The sequence below is a fragment of the Epargyreus clarus genome, unplaced genomic scaffold, assembly GCF_041222505.1.
Source record: "Epargyreus clarus isolate Ecla_fem2 unplaced genomic scaffold, WU_Ecla_fem_2.2 ptg000023l, whole genome shotgun sequence".
Classification (NCBI taxonomy): domain Eukaryota; kingdom Metazoa; phylum Arthropoda; class Insecta; order Lepidoptera; family Hesperiidae; genus Epargyreus; species Epargyreus clarus.
This window is the reverse complement of record NW_027332230.1, coordinates 16362121-16387559: the sequence shown is the minus strand read 5'-3', so window position 1 is coordinate 16387559 and position 25439 is coordinate 16362121. Positions and strand designations below refer to the sequence as shown.

Genomic DNA, 25439 nt, shown 5'->3' with positions numbered 1-25439 from the left:
TCCGAACCAAGGCTTAAACTAGGTGATGTTCATATAGAATCACACTAGTTGTGTATTACCTAGGTTATAAATCTGCCCCAACAGTGTTCACCACGGATTTCTGTTGCAGGCATAGTTCATAAGGACTCTTTACATAAATGTCATATGCGCGACAGGTATTGAAGCGAATGCATTAGACCATTGTTAAATAATAAAACACACGGTTTAAACTAGGTGATGTTCATATAGGATCACTCTAGTCATGTATCACCGCAGTTTTTATACCTTGTTTACGATAACATTCGGCCAGTGCTCAACTCAAATTTACTCTAAAAATGCAATATTCACTCAATGTAATACATCCACCCAACATACATACATACATACACCCAACCATATGCATCACCAAGAGACACCCGCGAACATTACACTGCTCGAGGCATCTGCACTAATCCATCTTAACTACAGATAAATAAAAATCAAACTAAAAAAAGTTTCCTACACCTACAGTAATGACAACATCTAGCTGCCCACTTTACTTATGTCTGGATTCTAAGTCCAATAGTTAAATCTCCAACAACTATTGATTCGATAAAGTTACGCATCAGAATAACGACGTTTATCTTATTAGTCCATTTCGGAATGCTCAACAACCTGTTCAATAACTGTTATACTGATAGATAGATAGATCTATAGTTGGCCACTAAATGAATCTGTGCGACTCAAAATACTATTATAAAATTATTTTATTACTACTTAGTACTTCTTTTAATTATTACAATGTTATTTTATACAAATAGTTGCCTTTCCAATGTACGTCTTTTATCAACTGATGAAGCAGTATCAAAATAATAATATATCGTGAATATTTGAAATGAATGATATCAAAGTTAAAGACTAAATAATGGTAAACTAACCATGAATTTCACACAATATAACACGTATAAGTTGTATGAACCCAATTTTTTTACGTTATTTATCACAAATTCAAATTATTTCTTTCAAAGTAGGGCCACATAACCCACTTTTGAAAGTCAGAAAGAAATTTCATTACATTAAATTGAATTTATATTCAGTTATAATAATACATACTATTACATGAATTTCAAAATTTAATTAACAAAGCAAAGGACCCATGCGTTCACGTCAGCGACATACTTGTCAATTGTGTATGGCTTAACTACTTAACTTTTTTTTTTTTTTATTTCACCAAAAGTTTTAAATTAAGATTCCCATAAGGAAGTTATAGTTTGGGCTATTTTACTGTAAAAGTTATGCATTATACTAAGGAAGATTTGCTAGACTTTACGCAAACGTCGTTTTTAAAAAAAAAATCAAATAATGTTATGGAAAGAATAAACACATTAAAATGGTCCGTTAATCTAAACGGAGTTTAAACAGACCTTGTCTTACATTGAGTTCCTCGGAAGCGGATTTTTTTTTCCGTAGGTAGTTATCAAACGGATAGTGTTATTGAATACACACTCGTAAACTACCTACCAAGAAAAATGACTTCAGAAACCGGCCATTATTTAACTATACTTATTTGTGTCTACAACTGATAAAAGATTTTTTTTAAACACGCTTTTATTTTTGCCACGCTTTTATTAACTTGACCTGTATGTATGTAACGGAATATTTGAATTCGATTTTTACCTACTTTGAACGGTCAGATTTATTTAAAAATTTTGAAATACCTATGACATGACATGATTTTAATAATCTTGTCCGATTCTAATTTTGTCTCATCACGATCGTCAGATTTAAAACTATAACTGTTTTACATAACATGTGGCTCCTTATCAATCACAACCTAAAATTTCTATGACCTGAAAAAGGTCTATTAAAGTTGATCATGATTTTATACCAGCCAGCCAAACAAACAGTTAGTCAAACTATCTTATGATACACCTTATTACCGAACAATTCATATTTATTATATATATTTCAAACGCCTCGGCTTCACCTGACTTTTATATAGTTTGTAATAAAAATTATATTAGTGCGTAATATCTATATAGATTATATTAATATAATATGTATCATTTACAACCAACACTCTCAAGGAGATGCTCGATGTTTCTATAGAGAAAACCTAGACATGACGCAATTGTGAACCGTATGAAATTTATATGAAAAGTAAATTATTGTATAAGAAAATCCCATCGAAATGTACCTATGCTTTTATTTGATTACATTATTATTCATTTGGCTATGATATACATATAATAAGAATGAAATCTTCACGTGTTTACATCGAATATATTTGAAAAAGAAAAATTGTCTGTCGGTTTGTATATTTGAAAATGCATTAAAACCAAAACTACGAAGTCGATGTCAAAAGTATACATTTTTTTTAAAAAACATTACATGACCAGGTAATGGACAATTCCAAATTACTAACGTACTCCGTGATCTTGACAGAGGGCATTGTATAATTCAAATTATATTTTGAATCCACATGAACAAAGTCGCAGGCAAGACTCGTTTTAAAAATGCAATTCAAATTATATTTTGAATCCACATGAACAAAGTCGCAGGCAAGACTCGTTTTAAAAATGCAATTCAAATTATATTCTGACTCCACATGAACAAAGTCGCAGGCAAGACTCATTTTAAATATGGTATACAAGAGACTATCTAAATTTATGTAGGCTTCAGTGACCGTTTCTCACTTAATACGTATAATAACTTAATTGCTGTAACTTGTAAATAGAACTAAGCTCAAGTTATAAAAGCATCAATTTATTATTATTATTATTATTATTTTACTTAAAATAATTTATTCTCAATCCCATACAAAGTGGATCCCGTTTATCATTTCGTAAATGGCTCACATAATTAATAATATCGATAGTCTAAGCGTCTCAACGTTTAAGGTACAAACTTCATTTACCAGTATTTGATAGTGCCCAATTTTCAAACCAAAAGGACGTGTAATGTGTCAAATTCAAATTGAAATTTAAAGATTTAAAATTACGAGATGTAAAGAAATATTAATACAAAACGAAACGTTGCATACTAAATTTAAAACAGACATTTAATATTATGTATAAGTGAGTCAGTCTGAAGTAGAATGGGAGATAAGAGAGATATTTTTATATATAATATTCCAAAGACCGCTGCGCATAAGTTTCTCAGTTTTCTTATAGATCATTAACTAATGTGCATTTATACTTTATGGGAGTCAAAACACAGTAGTACACAGTACTGCGTGAATTCGCCTAGAATTGATGGAAATCTAAATTTGGCAACGTACGTATGCTTCTTTCATAACAATTACGTATCAAGTATATGAAATCAAAAGGAAACTTTCATTGATTTATAAAATGAAAATGTGAACAATGTAGATGTGAATGCAAGTTTATTTTTAAATATAGTCAATTAATATCCAAAAAAAAAAAACAATAAACCTTAAACTCATTTACCATTTCCCTCCTGGGTACACTCAGCCACTCAATACCGTGGTCGTGATACTTTTTTGCAGGCAGTTAAATATGTACCACGTAGATATTATACATTTCTGTACAATTATGAATAATCAAAATTTTGCAACTTAATAAACGTGTCACTTATATCAAGTAGGTATACTGTACTCTGTAACTGCGTTTGTTGCTACCGCATAGTCCCTTCCATACAATAAAAACAAACGCATATACGTAAACCCCGTTTGAAACATTAAAAGTTATCAAAAATAAATTCAAATCTAACCTGTATGCAATTTCTGGCGTACATTAGCCTATATTAACAACCATTAGGTTCCCATATCTATAAAGCCTGACATTTAAGATTAAAGATCCTTAAAATATTTTCATAAGTACGTGTATTTCTATATATTTCAAAGTAGGTGTAACTTTAGAACAATTAGGATTTACTTTTTACACCACAGAATTTAACCAAATGGACAGATTTACCACAAGAACTGCCTTGCAAAATTACTTTTAGACACTTCTTCACAGAAAATGCACTTATTTTGAAGTAAACACCTCAGTTTACAATGTTAACAAGTAATTTGATAAGAGTAAAGTTTGTTCACAAAATTTAAGTATATCATTTTCAGAGGGTATTAACATTTCATTGAATTACTAGTCTCAATCTATCCATTTTCTTAATTCAAATGAGTTTTCCCTTACATCAACGACATTAATCTACCCCCATTTTTACTTATTCTACCAAGATGAATTCACATATGACATAATAATGTTTTAACTCACGGTTTTTATTCCTGTGTCAAGTATGTTCGTACTTACGAATCGCCGTCCATGATTGTGAGCTGGTTCTTGTACACTTCTGATGAAATCAAACTCATCTTGTAGGTCTTGAAGTCATGTAATAATATAGTCACATAAACGGTACAGAGTAACGATATAACAATTATACGTAAGTAAGTTCACACTAGTGATTAGAAGTATTATAACTACACAAGTATCTCCGTTATTCGACTGCTCTTGCTGAAGTCTCCGACCAGAATGTCGCTCTCTGTTAATTCGAGCGCCGCCAAGGTGTCGTCCCCACTTCACCTACCCGCATCTGTTTTTAAACTGTAGTATCAAATGAGTCACTTATTACTTTAATGTAACGTTATAAAAATGTGATATCGTTAATATCCAAGCTTCTTATTAACGACGATAACAATCGAGTACTTATATTTGAATATTTTTCTACGGAACCTTAAAACAAGGGAAGTCAGACGTCGAGGGATAATAAAAAGGCAACCAATCAGAAGAAATATTTGATTTCGTGACATAAAACAAAATAAACTTTTCTCTTAACCTCGGCCGGGGACTCGGCCTACACTTTTTGGACGACAATTTCCAACTACTCCCAAAACTTTTTTGGGGTAAATCGGACAAGCTGAAGAATACTTGAAGATATTTTTGAATAAACCAATATGGGACGTAACATGCCATTATGTAGCAATACATTACAAAGTGTTAAAACTTTTTTTCGACAATGACAATAAATAGATGGATTACTACTGCAAAAATTTTTACAAGTTAATCTGTAAAAAAATCAGATTACGAGTATAAACTATTTATTTATCTTATTTTTATTAAATAAAACTGTACAACAATTAGATTTTCCAAATTACGAAGTCTTACGAAGGAATAGCTTTTAAAGCAAAAAAAAACTTATAGTTAATAAAGAAATAAAAATTGAAAATTCCAATTTAGATACCGCGATAAAAATAAGGTATAATTTTTGTAAATAAACAATTAACAAATGCTAAATTACATAACAATGTAATTGGAATAAATTATATAAAAAATATTTAAACGATACCTGTAGGTATCGTTTAAATATCATATTATGCATGGCAAACATAAATGATTAATCTTACCTGTTGTTACAATACCTTCCAAAAAATGGTTACAATCAAAAAGGCTACCCATCCATATTCTTTCATTTCTAAAAATCGCAACAAAAGTATAAAAATAAAATATTATCTATTTAACACATAGATGATTTTCCTCTATAAGCAAAAACATGCTTATAATTAAATATTGTTAAAAATCCTAACCACTCATATTTTTTCATTTTACCCACATATTTGTTCTCCTTTTATTTCGTTTTAAATAAAAAACAATTATTCAAAATTAATTGCGACGCGTCAAACATAAACAAGAAACATCGGTTACAAATATAAAAAAACTTACCCCAATATTTTCGTAACCCGTCACTTATCACTCACAACACACGCGTACCGCCCTTCGTGGCGCGAACTCGCCTACCCTCTGACGCGGTCTATCGGGTACTGCAGAGTACTGAGGGCCTTCCATATCGCGCAGTTTCCGAGGGTGCCTGTTCTTTGGACTTTAGTAGGACTCAATTTTAAAACTGCTCCGTTACTTCTTAATAGCGATACAAAGGAGACAATTGAATGATTTTGATTAGTATTTGAAATAATAAATGAAAAGCCGGACATCGATTTAATTCAATTTGGGCCAATCTTGGATCAATTAAGAATGACGCGATGTTAAAGTACAATTTAATGTAAAAATAACATAGCAGCGATTTAGAATCGAGTGTTTTAGAGCAGCGGCCCGTAACCGATACTTGTTTTTACGGTGTTAGTTAGGTACTTAACATTTAACAAGAAATCAATAGAAATATATTTCGAATTTACGATTGACAATTATCATAACTGATGGTTAACTGTACAAACTGTTTGAAATATAACCAAAAAAACTACCTATTATAGTTTTATTATTATTATTATATAAACAAACTATAATAGGTATTTTCAAAAACCGCTACTGACCACACTAAGCATAATAACATACTATATGTATGCTATCCCGCAAAATCTATTCATCCAGCACTCCCTACACTTAAGGCCCAGTGCGCATGCGTGTACCTCCGAATGGGATACAGTCAGCTGACTGGAGTTACTTAAGGTCAGTGTGTCACTTGAGCGTTTGTAATTCGAATAGCAAAGGCCACTGGATCTGCGCTTAAGGCGCTAAGTCCTCAAAGGTTTATTGGTTTGAGGAAATCAAGTTTGAAGAAGTTCTCAGGAAACATTTTTTTCTGACCTACTGCTGAACACAGGTCTACAACCAGGGTTGGTCTGAAATTGCAGCACGTTTCTCCAATGCGACTTACTACACGAAATTACCTTTTATTTGTGGATGGTTTTCTCATCAAAAGGTACGACGATGCTTTGGGTGTGACACTGGGTATTGTAGGATGATGGCCTTCCTCGGGGATCTTTACGGTATCTTTAACAGAACGCAACTGGAGTCTTCATAGCGCGCTGCTCCTGATAGACTCCGCCCAGGAGATCATTACGCTCATCCCACTCTTTTAGGTATTTAGAAACAGCATGCGGTCGCCCGTACTAGGTTCGCTAGCTGAACGGTTTGAGGACTCGAATCCGGAAGCACCCTTTTAGTGACCTCTGACGACAAGCAAGGATCGGGATAGCGATATACCCATTCAACTGCCAACCGCGCCTGAACTTGCTTAGCTTTGTACATATATAGATCTACAGAAGCCGCTGAACTATACAAAATTAATATGACATATTATAGAACACAAATGAAAAGTTTAAAACAATTTCACATAATATAGTTATAATTTACTTTAATTAAACCTGATGAAAGGTCACAGTGAATTCTACACGTCTTAACATAAATAATCACACACGTGGTTCGCAGATTGTTGCCTAGTAACTTTACTAAACTTTTTATTCGACACAACATACTCGTATTAACCCATACACATAACATGTATGAAGTTGTAAAGTCAGGGAAATACACGCACGTGACAATCTCAACAGCAAGAAACAGTGTTGCCGTCGCGAATCTTGTCGTAACTCCAGTATTTATGGGGCAAGAGACCTATACTGAAATGAGATACGGCTTTCGTAGGATATTCGACTTTCTTTTGTTATTCTATTGTCCAATACTGTAGTAAAGCAGGGATAGCTTACCTAGTAGTTGAAACTCGACCGTTCAGTCGAGGTAGTCCGAGATACAAATCCTGCACATGCACCTCTAATTTTACAAAGTTATATGCATAGCAGAAATTATCACTTGCTATTACAGTGAAGGAAAACATCGTGAGGAACCCTACAAGCCTTCTCAAACGTGTGTAAATTCTACCAATATGCACTTGACCAGTGCGGTGGACCTGTACTTCTCTCACTCTGAGAGGAGACCCGTGCTCAGCACTGGGACAATAATGAGTTGACAACATGCATTTATTTGCTGAAAAATCTACCATCTTGATTTTTTCCTACCCATAAAATTAATAAAAATAGTCCAGGCACGACTCCGTGACATCACGATGCTGTGTCGCAAATCCCAGCATCGTAAAAACGGCATTTACTCTTACTTCAAGAGCTTTACTATAATTAGATTCGATTTTACGACAGTACATTCATTTATTGCTGTGAATAATGTTGTTTTTGTTGATGACTATCGAGATGGGTGTCGAGGTGGATGTGTTAAGAATTCGTAAACTTTATTTTATCATATTGATGAGATCTGATGTAAGAGAATGTAGACTATAGTGCACCACGTAGGCCAATGTGAATTGATAGCTCATACACGTCATTAAGAATATTTAATTTACGGGCTTGGGATACGAGAGTTAAAAATACGTTATAATCTTGGAGAACAATAATAATGCTTTGGATACTCATATATAGCTCTAAAGTATTTTTTCCTGTATCATGAATATACACACCCAGACCAGAAAACTAAATTCATCTCGCTGAGTCTAGTCGGAATCGAACCCAGTATTCTCTACGAAACATTTTGGTGACTGCTCCGGCACTTCGCTGATCGAATGTTCGGCACATTTGATCTCATGCTAAGATTTTACAGTGAACAACAAAAGGTACCTACTGCTTACCCTAAAAATACTTAGGCTTCCATTAGTTGACCCTGAGCGTCCATCCTAACGCTACGTGACGTATATTTTGCCAGTAAAGGGGATGGTTTATGGTGTTTTTATGGTGAAACTTATAATAGCACAGAGGCGTTCAAGCCCTAAGTGTAATGTTTGTTAGTTCCAGATAAGGGACAATTCTTCATTGTTCACATTTATTTTGCTCTTTACGAGTCACAATTCCTTTAGTTTTTTCAGTCGTAGTAAAACGTTATGTTTGTTGTAAATATTCCCCGAAATTTTCACACGATTGTTTGGGTGGAGAAAATTAACTAAACTACGACATCAATCCATTAACTTCTCCATTGCTTTCATTGTGCATATTTTTACTCGACCCTAACTTCTTCACGACATCTTGTAAAATCTGGAAATCGTGCTAGGACCTCAAATTTGTCTACAAAGTTTCGATTTCATCGTAAAGTTCTAAGTCGTCTTGAAATTTGACATTACGATCTAGTTATATTTTTCTCATAGGCTTATAATTTACCTTGAAAATCTGTCTTTCTTTACTCTAATCGTCTAGCCCTTTTGCAAATAAGTTATCGAAAAATCCAATCAATTACATAATTTCTATTATATTGTTTATTAATAACGCGCGTAGATCTCCAGCAGTTGATAGATTGATTTGTCGCTAGGTTAGGATAGATTTATGTTCAGAACAACCCATAGCTGCCCAATTTTTCATTTTTCATGTTGGCCTGCGACTTTCATGACCTGCACCGAGCAGTGGAGCAAAAAACAATCGCAGGCAAACTATTCCTCACAATTATTCTCCGAAACACAATCACACATATTTCAAAGTAAATTAAGCATACGTTGTAACAACTGTAACTTAGGCCCCGATCCGTGTCGGCGTGTCGTGTCACGCGAAATCTCGGCAGACTCGTAAATCCGCCTGTTTACGAGCTCCGCTGTTAGGCCCTGAGTAATTATATTCTACGTCGCATGCCTTTCTTATTCCTGTCATGAATTTATGATGAGGTAAATATATTTGGCTTTTATCATTACTAGTACATTGCTCGGTTGTTTAACCCAAGCTCGTGTATATTGGTTGTTATTGACACGAAGCCAAGTAAATAAATATTCATATTCATGTCTCTTTGACTGAATATCGAAACTGAAATTGGCTGAAAATTCGACACGGTATCCAGCAACAAATAAATAATTTTATTTTTTATTCCGCTAAACCTATCCTAGGATTCCAAGCGCATGTATTCAAAGCCAGAACGATTAAATTCATGCCTTGCTACTACTCCTATTAAAAACAATAGCGCGAATCACATTAATTCCTGCCATTATTATTAAGTATACAATAAAATTGAATAGAATGCTAAGTATTAAAACTAATCCTAACAACCTTACACAAATTTACTTTCCACGAAAAATAGCACCCGTTAAATTCTTGTTACATTTTCTGGTTTTTACTATAACAACCTACAAACGCACTACCTAATGGAGTCAACGTCAGACATTTACAACACCAGACGATTTCCTACGGCATCTATATTTTAAGACTATTTGCCCATAAAATAAATAAATTTAGCCTAACCTTGTCTTACGTTCAACCTCTCTTAACCTAAGTAATAGAATACATTTCAAATTTCCGTGAAATCCCTTTTAAAAGTTAGTAGCACAAAAGTTGTAGACAACACAAGAAGCTTAGGTCGATACGAAATAGGTCAAACATGCCTTAAATGCCCTTCGAAAACAAAGGTAATGTAAAAGTCGATATATTTGTCTGGGAACAAAAAGTATCCACTTAGAAATTCTGAGAAGAATCTGTTTTATTCTAATATCATTTTCGTGTTTCACGAAGTTTTATTATAGACTAGTTTTTGCCCGCGGCTTCACCCGCGTTTGAAAGAAAATAATATGACATACTAACATACATAAAACTGAAAATTCGTACCTTCATTGGAATGACAGTGGCGCCATCTGGCGGAAATTGGTCGTACCAACTCTGGAACCTTCGTGGGCTCATGGACAACAACTTTGCTAAAGATCATCACTTGATCAAATGCATAGTTCGGTCGTCCCATAATTTAAAAGCAGACATTCCAACACATAATAGTGGCTTTTTCCATTTCTCATTCACTGTTCAGGCAGTTCTGCTCTGGAACGCCCTGCCCGTGCACATCAGAAAAGCACCCAGCAAAGCTATTTTCAAAAAACTTGTCCGAGAGCATCTGAGCACCTCATGTGACAAATAAAGCTTCTTTTTTTCTCTCTTATCACTTATATGTATATTTATTTACTATATTTAAAACATATTTATGTATGTATGTATAAAATATGTATATTATTTATTTATCCTTAATGTATTATATTCTCTCCAATCATCAAGGGTTGACTGGTAGAGAATGCCATTAGGAATTAAGTCTGCCCTGTTGTAATTTAACTTTATGTTACTTTTACAATAAATTTATAAATAAATAAATAGTTTACGATGAAATCCTTACTAATATCGATTAAAAGAATCGATTTTTTTGGTCCAATAGATCGATTCTCCGATTAATCGATCTTGGATCACCATCCCTATTTCCCGTGTGATTTCCGGGATAAAAACTATCTTCTTATCTTATATCTCAAAACTATGTCCTTTCTCGGGTCTCAGACTATCTTGTACAACATTTCATTAAAATCGGTTCAGTGGTTTAGGCGTGAAGAAGAGACAACCAGACAAACAGACAGACAGAGTTACTTTCGGAATTATAATATTAGTAAGGATAATATCCATGTTAAATACTTCCATCTAACTTATCCATTTATATTATTTAGGTAAAAGTTTAGAATGAATTCAGTTTCATTGCAGTTCATTCATTGCAGACGAATCGCGTGGCGGAGTGGTCACCGATCTGACGCGCAAAGTGTTCCGGGTACAATCCCTGGCCAGCGACACATCTGAATGGTAAATTTGAACATCTGTTATGTATCTATGTTTGTTCATTCGTCATTGTGTATATTTATAGCATCCATGATATAGGGAATCCTAATGTTGGGATGTGAGTTTAGAAAAAATAATTTTAAAACAATGAAGCCTGACGTCGGCCACAGATGGGCCGCTACCCCTGAGGACTAAGCTGGAACGCCTCGGAAAAGTATGTCTCCCTTACCACACCCTATACCAGAACCCAGCAGCGCTTAACACTGCTATTATGAGGCAGAAATAGGTGTGGCGGTGGTGCCGCCGGAGTCGAACCACAAAGGGTTCTACCACCTTCATATATTAGGTCTTCCAATAAACTTTACTTTAAATATAACACCGATTATGTCACAATGTAATGTTATCATTCGCAACTTCCGTATCATATCTGCAACAACCCTTCTCAAAAATGTTACTACAAAAATGTACATACCTATATGTATATTGTTACTTAAACATTGTTTCACTAATTTTTAACTTTCGTCACGAGTACGAGCAAAACCCGACCCGCAATCACGAAATGTTTAAAACAATTCGCGTAGCGGGAAACATAATAACAATATAATCTATCTCCACAATAAAGTCTTATGGCCACTAAAGGCGAACATGGAGCGTGCTAATGAAAACTAGCTAACGATATTAAAGCCGGAGAAACATTACGAGTTAGTTGACACTGGTTAATGAAAAATTTCATAAGGGTCTCGTGGCCAGAATGGTTTTGGAACGATAAGAGGAGCAATTTGGAGCAAAACATCTGCCAATTCGAAATGCTCAGTTGTGGATTCAACGTAATTAATCCATGGTTCCTGCTATATGCTATCAGTTAACCCGGAAAACTTCGTACTGCCTTAGAAATAATAAATGTTGTGTTAATTATAACATGACTTATAAGCTAATAGACCGAATGCCGCGCGTCGTCAATATTTTTTTGGTAATTGTTCAAATGTTTTATTTTTCATCCATCATTATATTCTGGGCTCAGAAAAAGCCAATAAATCAGAAATCATAAATAATTCATGGGATTAAAGTGATAAAATCTATATTTTTACATACTCATCATAATGTTATACATCCTTACAATCTACACGTAATTTCACTATCTACATTCTTGCTTTGCAAAAATAAATAATTGCAAATAAAAATGTTATTTTCATTTAAAGCCATTTTACATACAAGTAGAATCAAAGCAGGCAATAAATTCCACTTATATGCCATTTGCATCCTGACTGCAATGTTTGATATTCAAAGTATTTTATTCCATTATTTTGTTCCATACAAAACTCACTAACTCGGCCACATCTCGTACTGAGCAATAGTAATGAACGTCATAGTTTTTTTTAATTAGGTACACGATTTATGAAAGTAAATCTGAATCCTATACACATATACAAACGAATAAGTTATACAAAAGACCGGGAATTCTTATAACTAGAGTGCGGCAGTCGGGTACAAATTACACGACTGAAAAAAAATGGTCGACCGGACAAAAGCGCGCAAAGGTAATAGAACGCGAATGAAATGGAAAATTTTTGCACTCTACCCATTGTTACTTTAGTCGCTGCAATTCCTTCCCGTTTCGTTTTCGGCCCTTTATTGTTGTCACGGTTTAAATATCGGTTTGTTTCAGATGCTAATGGATTAAGGTGATGCTAATATTTTTTAATTATATAACTTTTTAGTTTTGCTGAGTGATTTTATTATGTATTTATGCCATAAATAAGGGTTTTAGTATTACGAGTATATTGCATTTGTTTGTTCATTTATGTTTGTTTCTGTTTTTTCTTTCTTGAATACATTTATTATTAGTAACAACCCTTCTAAAAATCATCAAATAATAATAACCTGTGCAGATGTAGAACATAAAATAATAAACATACAATTTAGGACGACACAAAAGGCGGTCTTATCGCTAAAACAGCGATTTCTTCCAGACAACCTTAGGGTGAGGAGTTAAAGAAAGTATGAATTACAATAAAAGGTAGGGTACTTAGATAAGGGCAAAATAAATATGTATCATTTATAAACTTTGAACATCTTGCTGATCAGTGACAAATTATTATTTTCCATCGGTGATAGACAAAGTAAACAAAATAAAAATAATAGTAAAAAATATTGGCTTCTATTAAACTCGTTCGAATGATTTTCTAGTTTTTTAATGTCTTCTCTGCCTACATGTTATAGCAAATCCATAATTTTTTTATAATATAATAGTAGCAAACGAGCATCCAGTCCACCTGATGGTAAGTGGCTACTGCCGCCCATGGACATCTGTAATTAACCCCAGATAGGATTAGATATTCCTACCTGAGGTCGGACACAGATGCGCCGCTACCCCTGAGGACTAAGCTGGACCGGCTCGGAAAAGTCTGTCTCCCTTACCACACCCTTCAAACCGGAACACAGCAGCGCCTAACACTGTTTTTATTAGGTAGAAATAGGAAACATACATACATACCAAACCAACATACCTTCACCTATACAATTATAAATGAACTGCAACATAATTACCTTCAACGCACGCGTTTAATGGCTGTGCTGTGGCCGCTAAGCGTTACACGCTCCGCCGTTACTGTGCGAGGACGATTGCACATGAGCGGCGTTACACATAGGGTTGGCAATTCCACTATACGTTTTATATACTATGGTATTGTAATTATAGGCTTTGACGACAAATGACTGATTATTATCCTGAGATACTAATGAGTGGTGTTAGACAGGGGTCTCCTCTCAGGCAATGTTTTAGCCATAATCCACTATACACTCACCCGGTTTTGAGAACATTTTTTAAATGAAATTTAAGTGAAATACCTTTACAAATTTAATTACACCATATTATAAAGCAGCAAAAGAAAAATAATAAATTGATATTATGTTAAACAATTTCAACATTTTGAAAATTATTAAAATGCAATTAAAATTAAAAATTAATCGAAAAAAATCACAATGATTAGTGATGTGATTGTGATGTGTAGCTTTACTATGTGTTGATTCCAGCTATTTAATTTAAACACATTCCCGCCAACCTCTAAATGCTCTTTCTGAGGGACGGTTCTGCGTGAGGAGCTTCGACAAGCATATAAACAATTCCGCCACTAGGGGTACCGAGCTAAGCCCTTTAAGTGTACATGCGAGCGCTATTAGATACTGTATGTAATTTATATTTCCAACCATCCTCCCCTATAATGAGTAACTCACCCCTGAATAATCACCGGTTTTCTTTCCAAACAAATCCCCTTAAAATTGGAATAGCTATGCAAAAAATGCCTTAATTTAAAATTTCAATTGATTCCAAATCACAGATAAACTTTTAATCTTCTATATTTAAGATAAAATTCCTGTCATGCGTGTTAAAGCTTGCACGCATGTTTTACCCACATGCGTGCATGTGGTAGGTGACAAGAAAAGTATCAATGAAACGATAGTATGCGAGTAGCACGCACATGGACCGATCCACATGCAGGCAAAAAACCGCGTGATTGGAGACAAACTCTTCCTATTATTGATTTATTTTGAAATTAAACGCAGCATATTTCACTAAAGTCACAACGAATTTTTATTTAACTGCCTATTGTATAAGATATATTCATTCCATCATCCATGCGCGTTATAAGATAAACATTAAAGATCATAATTACCATATATATGATATTCATGCCCAACTGATTTCATAAAGTTACATACTAGCACTACAAACGACAAAAGCTGAGCGAAGGTCGCTCGTCCAAATTACACACGCTCCCGCCAACCACTAAACGTTTTGGTGAATGACAATTGCCGTTTCTCCGCTCCCCATTGCTGTACTTGTAACGAGCACTATTACGGTGTTTTCTACGTCACTTCTTGCTACTTTAAATCGTGACTTAAGAGTTTGTTTAGATTTATACAGGCTGAATTCTGATGTATTTCTTGAGCGAGTTTTATCTTTAGTTGAAAATATCTAGCCATGTTTTATATTATAAGATTTATAAGTAGCAATTAGCGAGATTAAACTCCACTTGATAGGAAGTGATCCCTGTTGTTTATAGACTTCGGTAATCTAGTAAAAAGTCTAAGGTCGGAAAAAGACGCGTCGCTATCCAAAGGACTCTTTCAGAACTCCTTGCGGTGGTAAGCCTTACCACACCCTAAAACTGTTATAAAGCAGAAATTGATTTGACGGTGGTTACACCGCAGTCATACGATATTTTTGTTCTACGTTTTTATTTTATTTATTTACTATTTGATGGTAAGTAGTTATAACATATTTTAATATTTATACGCTTCTATAATATAAAATAAAAGTTCCTTACTAGGTTAATTTTGCATAACAGTAAAATTGAGTTAAAACGATTGCCAAAAACTGCTTTACCTAAAAAGGCCGATTTACCTGCTCAAAATTTACATGTCATCGGACTCGTAGCGTCACTCTTACCAATCTCAAAGAAAACGCGTGATGGGTTAAGCGTTCAAATTACACACGTAGCCGACGATTTCATAGTGCTTGACGTGAGCACGCGTGCTCTCCACCGCGCTTGTTAGACGAATGGTTCAGCGGAAGCACCCTACAGTTTCCCACGTACTCATATGACTCGCTATTTGCATTCACGAACCTAATAGGTACCTACTCGTATCTATACGTAATACAGCTGTAACGTTAGATATTTGTATTTAGACGCTTTTGAGATATTGTTGTCAATTTTTGAAATTCTTAATTCAACAAAATAACACGAAAATTTTCATAGTAAGCGTTTAACTAAAAGTAGGTGAGCTAGTAGTACATAAGAAATATCGAAAATCATAAAACACTATCGAAAAAAACACACGTAAGTAATAAAGAAAATGAAATTGAAAATGTTAAGATGCCCGTGTATTTTTAAGCAAGAAGCAAGTAGAACAGAACGCACGAGTGGGATTTAATCGAAATAGTATAATTACAATCGACGTTTGATCAAATATAGCCTTACGTGTTAGACAAGCACCTACCTTACTAATAATGTTCCATAATAGGCTATAGACGACTAGCGATCAACTTTTTTAGAGTAAGAACAAAAAAAACTTGCAAAAAAATTAAAAATCTAAAATAAAACAAATGACTAAGGACTATCGCAAGGATATTTAGCACAGAACTATGACTTTAGAAAAAGTTATTCACTACGCAGTTAACAATAAAATATGATTATAAAACTTGATTTATACAAAATTAAACTGAAAAATATTAAAATAACAATTGTCTGTAGTTTATAATATTCTGGAAATATTGGAATGATATTATTACGATAACAAAAGCTTCGTATTACATAAGGATGAAGTCCCTGGCGCAATACGTTTATAGAACTTCCGGGACAAGGTCACATCGTAATGACGACGATTCAATAAGCTTGTTCCAAGGTGAAAAAACTATGACACTGTAGTTTACTTAGGGTGGGTTGCACCGAAAGGCCGTATTATGTTTGCTTTATAATAAACAATAATTTTGAACCAAGTTATTTGTCATTAACGTCATTTTTCTGTCACCATTTTTGTTGACATTAATGAAACTATGTCTCCCTTACCACACCCTTCAAAACGAAACACAGCAGCGCTTAACAATGCTGTTATTTCAAAACCTTAACTAAAATAGTGCACATGATTTTTTAACAATGGATTAGTCGGATTTTTAAGCTTTTGTAAATATTAAAGTTTCATGGTGCAACTCACCTTTAGTATTAACAAGATAAATAATAGCAATTGCCTCGTTATTAGTTCTCGGTGGGTTAAGTACTTTAATCGAGCAATTCGAAACGATTTTTCTATTTGACTTTTTATGCTAGCTACCTGCTCCGGTAATCTGTAACATAAATAGGTTTTAGATTGGAATTTACTTCGCTGCAACAGAAACTGAAACAAATTTGTTTTTCTTGTATTTTGTACACCTTTCTACAAAGGCCATTAAGATGCAAATTTTCTGCGACTTTTCGTGCTGTTTAGAATAGGAAATTTAAATGAGAAGTATTTGAATTAAGATGTATTCAGAATTATTATTTTGCTCTATACATATGATTGTCCCATATAATAATTCAGTGAAAAATGCATGGTGGTCAACTTACGTATATTTCATTTACTCAAACCAAAAGAATTCAATTCAAAATTATTATCTGAGTTCCTTTATAATTACGACATCAACAACAAAGAACTAGTCTCTATTGTTGTACTAATGATTAGGCTAATAAAATTTTGTATTCATACTATTATCTTAATAAATTTACCTAAAATGAGAAAACAATTATGATATTAATAAAAGCTGTACTATTTATACAAAATTCAGCATTGTTTGCAGAACGATGCTAATTTCCCAACAAAGGAACAATTCGCGGCTTCAAATTTCCCTAGAAAGCTGGAGTTAATAATATGATACATTGTAATAGCTGAAGTCCAGTGCTTTTGGAGTAGTAAAAATGAATAATGAACGTCCCGCGGCAGTAAAAGCTTAAAAGTGCTATTTGCTATGTCAAACATAGATTTAAATCATAAATATGGCTGCCGCAGCGCTAGCATGGAATCATCTTTATCAACAACTATGTTTTGATGTGCCCTCACTAAATATTCAAATATTGTTTCATCTAAATGTCAGAGAACATGTGCGGCTTAGCTTTGAATTTGTGTTTTCGGCGGATCTTTTGTCTTAAGCATCTTTGTATGTTTGTCTGAATATTTCGATCTATTTCGCAGAGAAACGATAGTCAAAGATTTTTTCATACGATTAAAGTATCAAACAAACCATACTGGGTATACCATCTTGTCATTTTCATCATACATCCAAATGAGCGTTCCAATATTGAAGATGCATTATAATCACAATGTTTCATACACCAAACGATTACCATTAGAACTTATATGCTTCTTCATCTGCACAACTCAAGTTTGTCCTTGGCCATTTATATTTCGAAAATAAATCTACAACCGTTCAAATTTAATTTATATTTTGAGGCTGTCATTCAGAAACAATGCCAAGATTTTCACTGCCAGATTTTTAACACAAGTGCAAATTTACCATTTAAATATATGCTGAGAGAGCTATTCACTATGCCAAAAATGACACTTTCATAAATAAATTCCAGCGACGCACATCATTTTTCACGATTTCATCAATTCGCAGAAGCTATCGCGTTTTACTACACAATGCTTACTTTATTCGACGTTTAAATGAATTGTGCGATCTGATGGAAAAAGTTTTCAATTTCATTGTTCAATTTTATGTATAGTTACTAAATTACGTTCAGAATAAAAATCGAATACAAAAATGAAATAAAAGCTGAAGTAGCTTTTCAAGATAATCGGTTTATTGTGGAGATAAACGGAACACTAAAACCGTATAAATGATGTATAATTCTCTTTATCAACTTGTGACTTTATTCGAGTATTAAAAATGAAATAGCGAAACATAATAATATATTATTGTTAATTATTACTAAAATCATAACAACTAATCAAGAACTTCTAAAATTTACGACAGAAGAAAAAAAAGCACACCTAATACATTTTCTAAATTTAAAGAATGTATATACAACAAGTTGTATATCAATCGATAAGAAAATGTCAGAATGTCTAAGTAAAGAGACATAATCTATAAATTTTAATATTTATGCGACAAGTTCCCGTCACGACATTGCACAGTTGCCTAAACTACAACTCCTGTCGGCGGCATTTATGAAATATGGCTTGCATTTAATGATTTATTTATTTCATTAGTTCATAACAATACGAGAACTGATGTAGAAGAACTCGGCTGTCTACAAACAAATGTTGCTGGAACTGCTTTAACAGAATACTATTTAAAATACGTACTAAATAGTAACTATTGGATATATTATAGGAAATATAACGTAGATGGTGACCAATGGATTGTGAAAAGTATTACTTATAAGATGGATGGAGAGTAAAAAAGGACATTTACAATTTTTATTTCCAATTGTAATTACGCATATGATATTTTAGAAGTAAGGTACTATGGCTTGACTTGTTTAATTTTGAACTCTATAAACATACAGATACTATTGGATCAAAAACATTGATAACCACAATATAGCAATTGCTAGCGTTTTATTATACAAGTAAATTGTATATTGCATCAGCCATTGCTTAGTCACTACATCGAGTAGTATGTATACAATTTTTATGACTTTTATATATAAGCAGAGTGGCGCAGTGGAAGCGTGCTGGGCCCATAACCCAGAGGTCCGTGGATCGAAACCATGCTCTGCTATTTTTTTTTTCCTACAATACATTAAACAAAAGATGCTTGATTTGCATTAATAGTAAAGTTTTGTCTAAATATTAGCGTAATATTTCATTACAAATCTGTAGTATCTCAACTACAATTGAATTATCATTCCAAAATCCTCCAAATCACCCTTAATATAAATAAATAAAATATACGATATTAATATAAATAAATAAAATATATAAGAACTAGAGAATAAAAATATTTTTATACAATTACTTCTGCACATCCAATACAAAGAGAAACATGTTAGTCATATAGTATCTTAGCCGGACTTATAGATTTAAGCTTCATTTCAAAATCAATTAATAGTTTCCTCTTTAACTAGTCATGTTGGAGTGTTCAGTCTCGATACATAAATTTGCAGCAATATGCCGGGTCTGCAGTCAAGGGCTCTCCCACACAATTGCATCTGCATCCACTATTACTATGGTAATGTGCAGCTGGGTTACTAAACAAACACCCATTTAATAGCACGTTTGGTTTATACTGATTATGTCATAAAACTCCTTTTGAAAGCATGGGATTTAGCTCATAGAGTTAGCTCCGATTTCTGGTAGTGGTTACTTAATTTTTAATTATTTTTCTTGAGGAATAAGTAATAAAACATAAATGATGACACATATTTTATAAAAAAACATATTTTTTTATAAAATGTGATTAAATGATAAAATATGGTGATACACGATGAGGAATAAGAAACTATGTGAAAATATTTAATTTACGAATAGAAGTTTGATACTATCGAGAGAAAAATCAAATGAAATTAAGGAGATTACTTATATATTAAATTTATATAAAAAAATATGTCAAATTCTAGCAGAGCATGGTTTCGATCCACGGACCTCTGGGTTATGGGCCCAGCACGCTTCCACTGCGCCACTCTGCTTATATTTATTAATGTTCAAATTATGTACATCTTCTATGTATGTACGTTTTAGTCATATTAATCTTACATTCGCCAGAGAATTAATACATTAGTCAAGAAATAAAATAAGATGAAAATTAAATTGATTATAATTTTAGTCTATTAATAAAAGGAAGAAGTTACTTCAAGTTGATTAACAATCAGACCAAATCCTCTGATTAAACTAACAATAGGTATTGTTAAATTTGATAATACACAAACAAAGCAGGTATGCAAATCTTAAAGGCTTTGTTAGAATCGAAGTAAACAAAGTGAGGAAGAGTAAACTTCGCACTTAAGTGTTTGAATGAATGAAGTCTGCTACGGTGGAGCACTTGGTAAGTGTTTAACAAATTGCAGACGCATCGATGTGCATGTTTAAACTACACTAATTATACTAGTTTCCTTTCACAGAAACAACAAAATTGATACGCGGTATTTTGAACGTGGTAGAACCCTTTGTCGTCCGGTGGCACCACCGCCGCATCTATTTCTGCCTCATAACAGCAGTGTTAAGCGCTGTGTTCTGGTTTGAAAAGTGTTATAAGGGAGACATAATTTTCCGAGGCGTTTCAACTTAGTCCTCAGGGGTAGCGGCGCATTTGTGACCGACCTCATATAGGAATATCTAATCCTATCTGGGGTTCATTACTGATGTCCATGGGCGGCAGTAGCGACTAACCATCAGGTGAACTGCATGTTCGTCCGCTATTCGTATTAAATTCGCATTAAATAAAAAATGCGCGTTACCCTCGTAAGCAAATGTACCTAAAGTAAAACTTAGCAAAATAACTGAAATATAAATCTTTAAATCTGGTATGTAATTAAACTAAAAAAATATAACGGCTTACGAGTTCTAAGAGTGTAAATGAGTATAATACTTTCTCCTCTATAGTTTTGTTTATTGCTGAATGTCACGTCCCTGTCTGTAATTAAGATATCTAATATACATGTAAGGAAGATACATCAACAACTGTCAACAAGTACTGTTTAGCCGATTGTCAATTCTACACATAAAGTATAAGACACATTAAACTCCTAATATTTATTCAACACTCACTCAGTCTCAAGCATTGTGACCCATTCATTTGAGCAGCCAAATACAAAGTAAGAAGTTTGTACTTTCTTAGTTTGTTTACTGAAATCCAACAAAAACCCCAAATTCGCGTTCCTTTACTTTGTTTGTTGACGAATCTAACAATGCAACTGAATTTGTACCGAGTTCGTCTTTGACAATAGACATGAATTTAAACTTTCGCCATTACACATTTAAATTTTCGGTTCGTTGAGATAATATTGAATATCTTAAATATTTAATTCGAACAGTCAATGGACTGTTTGGACACAATGATGTTTATTCGAAATTCAGTTGAGATTTTTACACATTTTAAAATGATTGAATCGAGGAGGAACAAAGGTGGTCATGAAACATAGATTAAGACTTTACAAATATTAAATGGTACTTTTATCCCAAATATAAATACGATTGACCATACACGGAAAATCTGAGTAATATGAGATGAGGTATGGTGCGGGGAGGTAAATAACAATATTGCATCAGCAACTGAGTCATGGAGTCGATACACATTTGTTATTTTGTACCAACGTCTATAAGCAGAGTGGCGTAGTGGAAGCGTGCTGGGCTGTTGGATATTGATACTTTTTGTAAACCAAAAATAGAATGCTGTAGAAAAACTCTGTTTTGAATTTAGAAAATATGTCATCGGAATTCTTGCTGTAGCTTTCATACAACACGGTCGCGAAGCACTGAATATACTGTTAAACTCTGCTATTTCCTAGTTTTCTTTCAGGTTATGTGCAATACACGCCCGTAGGGGGCTTCGCATGAGTTTTTTCTGGGTCCGCGAAAATAAAATTGTAAAATTAAAATTTTTGTTTCGAGTGACATTTAAAGAAAAAACATGGCCGGAGAAAATTCCAATATTCCTGTGGAAAAACTCAGAGGCATCCAGAACTACCATAACTGGAAGTTCTCAATGCGGATGATCCTCATCCACGAGGATTTGTGGGAATGTGTTGAGAAGCCTACAGAATGCCAAGAATCGAAGGATAGTAAAAAACAGTTGAAGGCGCTAGCAAAACTATGCCTAGCTGTGCATACGTCGGTGTATCCTCACGTGAGAAACGCAGCGACTGCGTGGGAAGCGTGGAATAATTTGAAGTGTGCTTTCGAGGACCGAGGTTTATGCAGGAGGTTGAGTCTTCTGAGAAGTCTGTTTGGGTTGAAACTATCTGAGTTTAGTAACATGGACACATATTTATCCAAAGTTACGGAAATTGCACAGCAACTTAATGATATCGGGTCGCCGCTGGATGATGATTTTGTCGCCGTGATTATGTTGAGTGGGTTACCCACGGAATATGATCCACTAGTCATGACGCTCGAGAATGCATCATCGAAGCTATCGAGTGAGCTGGTGAAGGCCAAACTCTTGCAGGAGTGTCATAGGCGTAATGATAAGCACGAGAGTGAAGTGTCGGCCTTAGCTGTGAGAAAGCCCATAAACAAATTACTTGTTTCCGATGCAAAAAGCCGGGGCATATTATGAAAAACTGTACCCTTAAGCAGAAGAAACAGGAGCAAAATATGGACAAGAAGCAGACCCCGGGCCAGGGAATGCTAGCAGCGCTCACGGTGGATGTAAATAGCGACAACGCATGGTACATTGATAGTGGTGCGACGAGTCACTTATGCAAGGACAGAAATCTTTTTAGTGATTTTCAGGCTATTCAACCTTATTTGAAAGTAAAAGTTGCAAATGGTGAGGAACTATATGCGGTTGGACAAGGTAACGTCAAAGTTGACTTGACATGTAAAAGTCAAATAAAATCAATTAATGGTGTTTTCTATGTACCGAAATTAACTTGTAATTTAATATCAGTTAGTACATTAACAGAAAAAGGTTTCAAGGTGGCATTTGACTCAGAAATGTGTAGAGTCATGAAGGACGGCAAGTGTGTAGCTACTGCCACACGCATAAACAATGTTTACCGACTTAACGTCAAAAGGTATGTATGTAGTGTAGCATTAGAAAGTGCCATAACTCCCTCGTGCTCGGGAGCTGCGACTGCGGGTTCGCAACCAAGCGGCGTTTCGAATCTGGCTGCGTCGAAGGTGTCGCAGGGGACGTGGCATAGACGCCTTGCTCACCTGAATGCTAGGAGCATGTCTGTAATGCGAAACGGTATGGCTAGGGGCATAGATTACGACATAGAAAATTTCCAACCGTGTGAAGCCTGTGTTAAGGGGAAGCAGACGCGACTTCCGTTTCCCAGGAAATCACTAAGTAGGTCGGACAGGTTGTTAGGCCTGGTACACACGGATTTATGTGGGCCTATGTCCGAGGCGTCACTGGGGGGTGCAAAATATTTTTTAACCTTCACAGATGATTGCTCGAGAAAGACTTTCGTGTACTTCTTGCAGTATAAGAGCGAAGTTTTGGAAAAATTTAAAAACTTCAAAGCTCTTGTTGAGAACCAGACAGGGAATAAAATAGGTATCCTAAGGTCGGATGGGGGCTCGGAATACATTAATGGTTGTTTGCAGACGTTCCTGAAGGAGCACGGGATTGTGCATCAAACTTCTGTGCCGTATTCACCGGCTCAGAATGGTGTCAGCGAGCGAGCGAACCGGACCATTGTGGAAAAGATGCGATGTATGCTGCAGGACGCTGGGTTAGATAAGCGGTTCTGGGCGGAAGCTGTACAGACAGCTGTATACATCAAAAATCGGACGCCTACCAAAGCTGTGATGGGGATGACGCCCGAGGAAAAGTGGACTGGCAAAAAGGTAAATGTTAGTCACTTTAGGATCTTTGGCTGTGTAGCTTATGCATTAGTGCACAATAGACGGAAACTGGATGCGAAATCCAAGAAGTACATTTTCGTTGGATATTGTGAGATGAGCAAGGGCTATAGACTCTTAGATCCAGAGTACCCTAAGAAATGCATAGCAGCCAGAGACGTTGTATTTTTCGAGAATCAATTTATCTCGAGTAGTATGTCACATGATGATAGTGTAGATTTGGTCGACATACCGAGTATTGTTTCGAATGGCAATACTAAACTGCGAACTGACCCTCCCAACTTAGAGTCAGAGTCCTTGAATGAGGTTCCATCTGATGACATACTAATTGATCAGAGGCGACGTCAAAGACGCCAGGAGATCTTCTCATTCAACGACACTGATGGTAGACAAACCTTCGATAGTTCAGATGACTCGCGGGATGTTACGTATGTTCCAGGAACTTCTGAGGAATCGGATGACAGTTTCGATAGCGCGGATGAAAGCGTCCTATTGTGTGCGCTGAACTGCAACATCGACGAGCCAAGAACTGTGAAAGAGGCGTTGAGTGGTGGACAGGCGGAGCAGTGGCGTGAGGCAATGAAAGATGAGTTGGACTCATTTGCAAAGAATAATTGTTGGACACTGACTAAATTAAGGGCAGGACAGAAACCTGTGAAATGTAAGTGGATCTTTAAGAAAAAACGAGGCTTGAATGGAGAGCTAATGAAATTTAAAGCTCGTCTGGTGGCGAAAGGTTTTACTCAGAAATACGGTATAGATTACCAGGAGACATTTGCTCCAGTAATTCGCCATCCAACAATTAGAATGTTGTTTGCCATAGTCGCCGAATATGATCTAAATATTGATCAGTTAGATGTAAAGACTGCATTCCTGAACGGTGATCTCCATGAAGACGTGCTGATGGAACAGCCAGATGGGTTTGTTATAAAGGGGAAGGAAGACTACGTTTATAAGTTAAACAAATCCATCTATGGGCTGAAGCAAGCTGCCAGATGTTGGTACGATAAGATAAACAGCGTTCTTACAGACAAAATGAATTTTCGAAAGTCTGCGGTTGAACCCTGCGTGTATTTTAGAAACCAACAAGGGAAGCTGACTGTGCTTGCACTGTACGTAGACGATATTCTTTTATTTACGTCTTCTGCTGCAGATAAGACTGAAATTA

At 34.9% G+C, this 25439-nt stretch overlaps 1 protein-coding gene and 2 non-coding genes across 4 annotated transcripts in view; 1 reads left to right on the top strand and 2 right to left on the bottom strand.

The window, feature by feature from the left end:
• The window catches only part of LOC140751541 (protein O-mannosyl-transferase TMTC1), a 180703-nt gene extending 174937 nt beyond the window's left edge, over window positions 1–5766 (bottom strand). For both annotated transcript variants that reach the window (XM_073085441.1, XM_073085442.1), the window contains exon 1: window positions 5637–5766. The gene's annotated coding sequence lies outside the window, so the exon portion shown is untranslated. The remainder of the gene's footprint in view (window positions 1–5636) is intronic.
• Window positions 5767–19448: 13682 nt separating this feature from the next.
• Window positions 19449–19520, top strand: TRNAM-CAU (transfer RNA methionine (anticodon CAU)). Its single transcript has one exon. It is a non-coding gene; the product is annotated as a tRNA-Met (tRNA).
• An 835-nt stretch (window positions 19521–20355) lies between these two features.
• TRNAM-CAU (transfer RNA methionine (anticodon CAU)) lies at window positions 20356–20427 on the bottom strand. Its single transcript has one exon. It is a non-coding gene; the product is annotated as a tRNA-Met (tRNA).
• Window positions 20428–25439: the final 5012 nt, after the last annotated feature.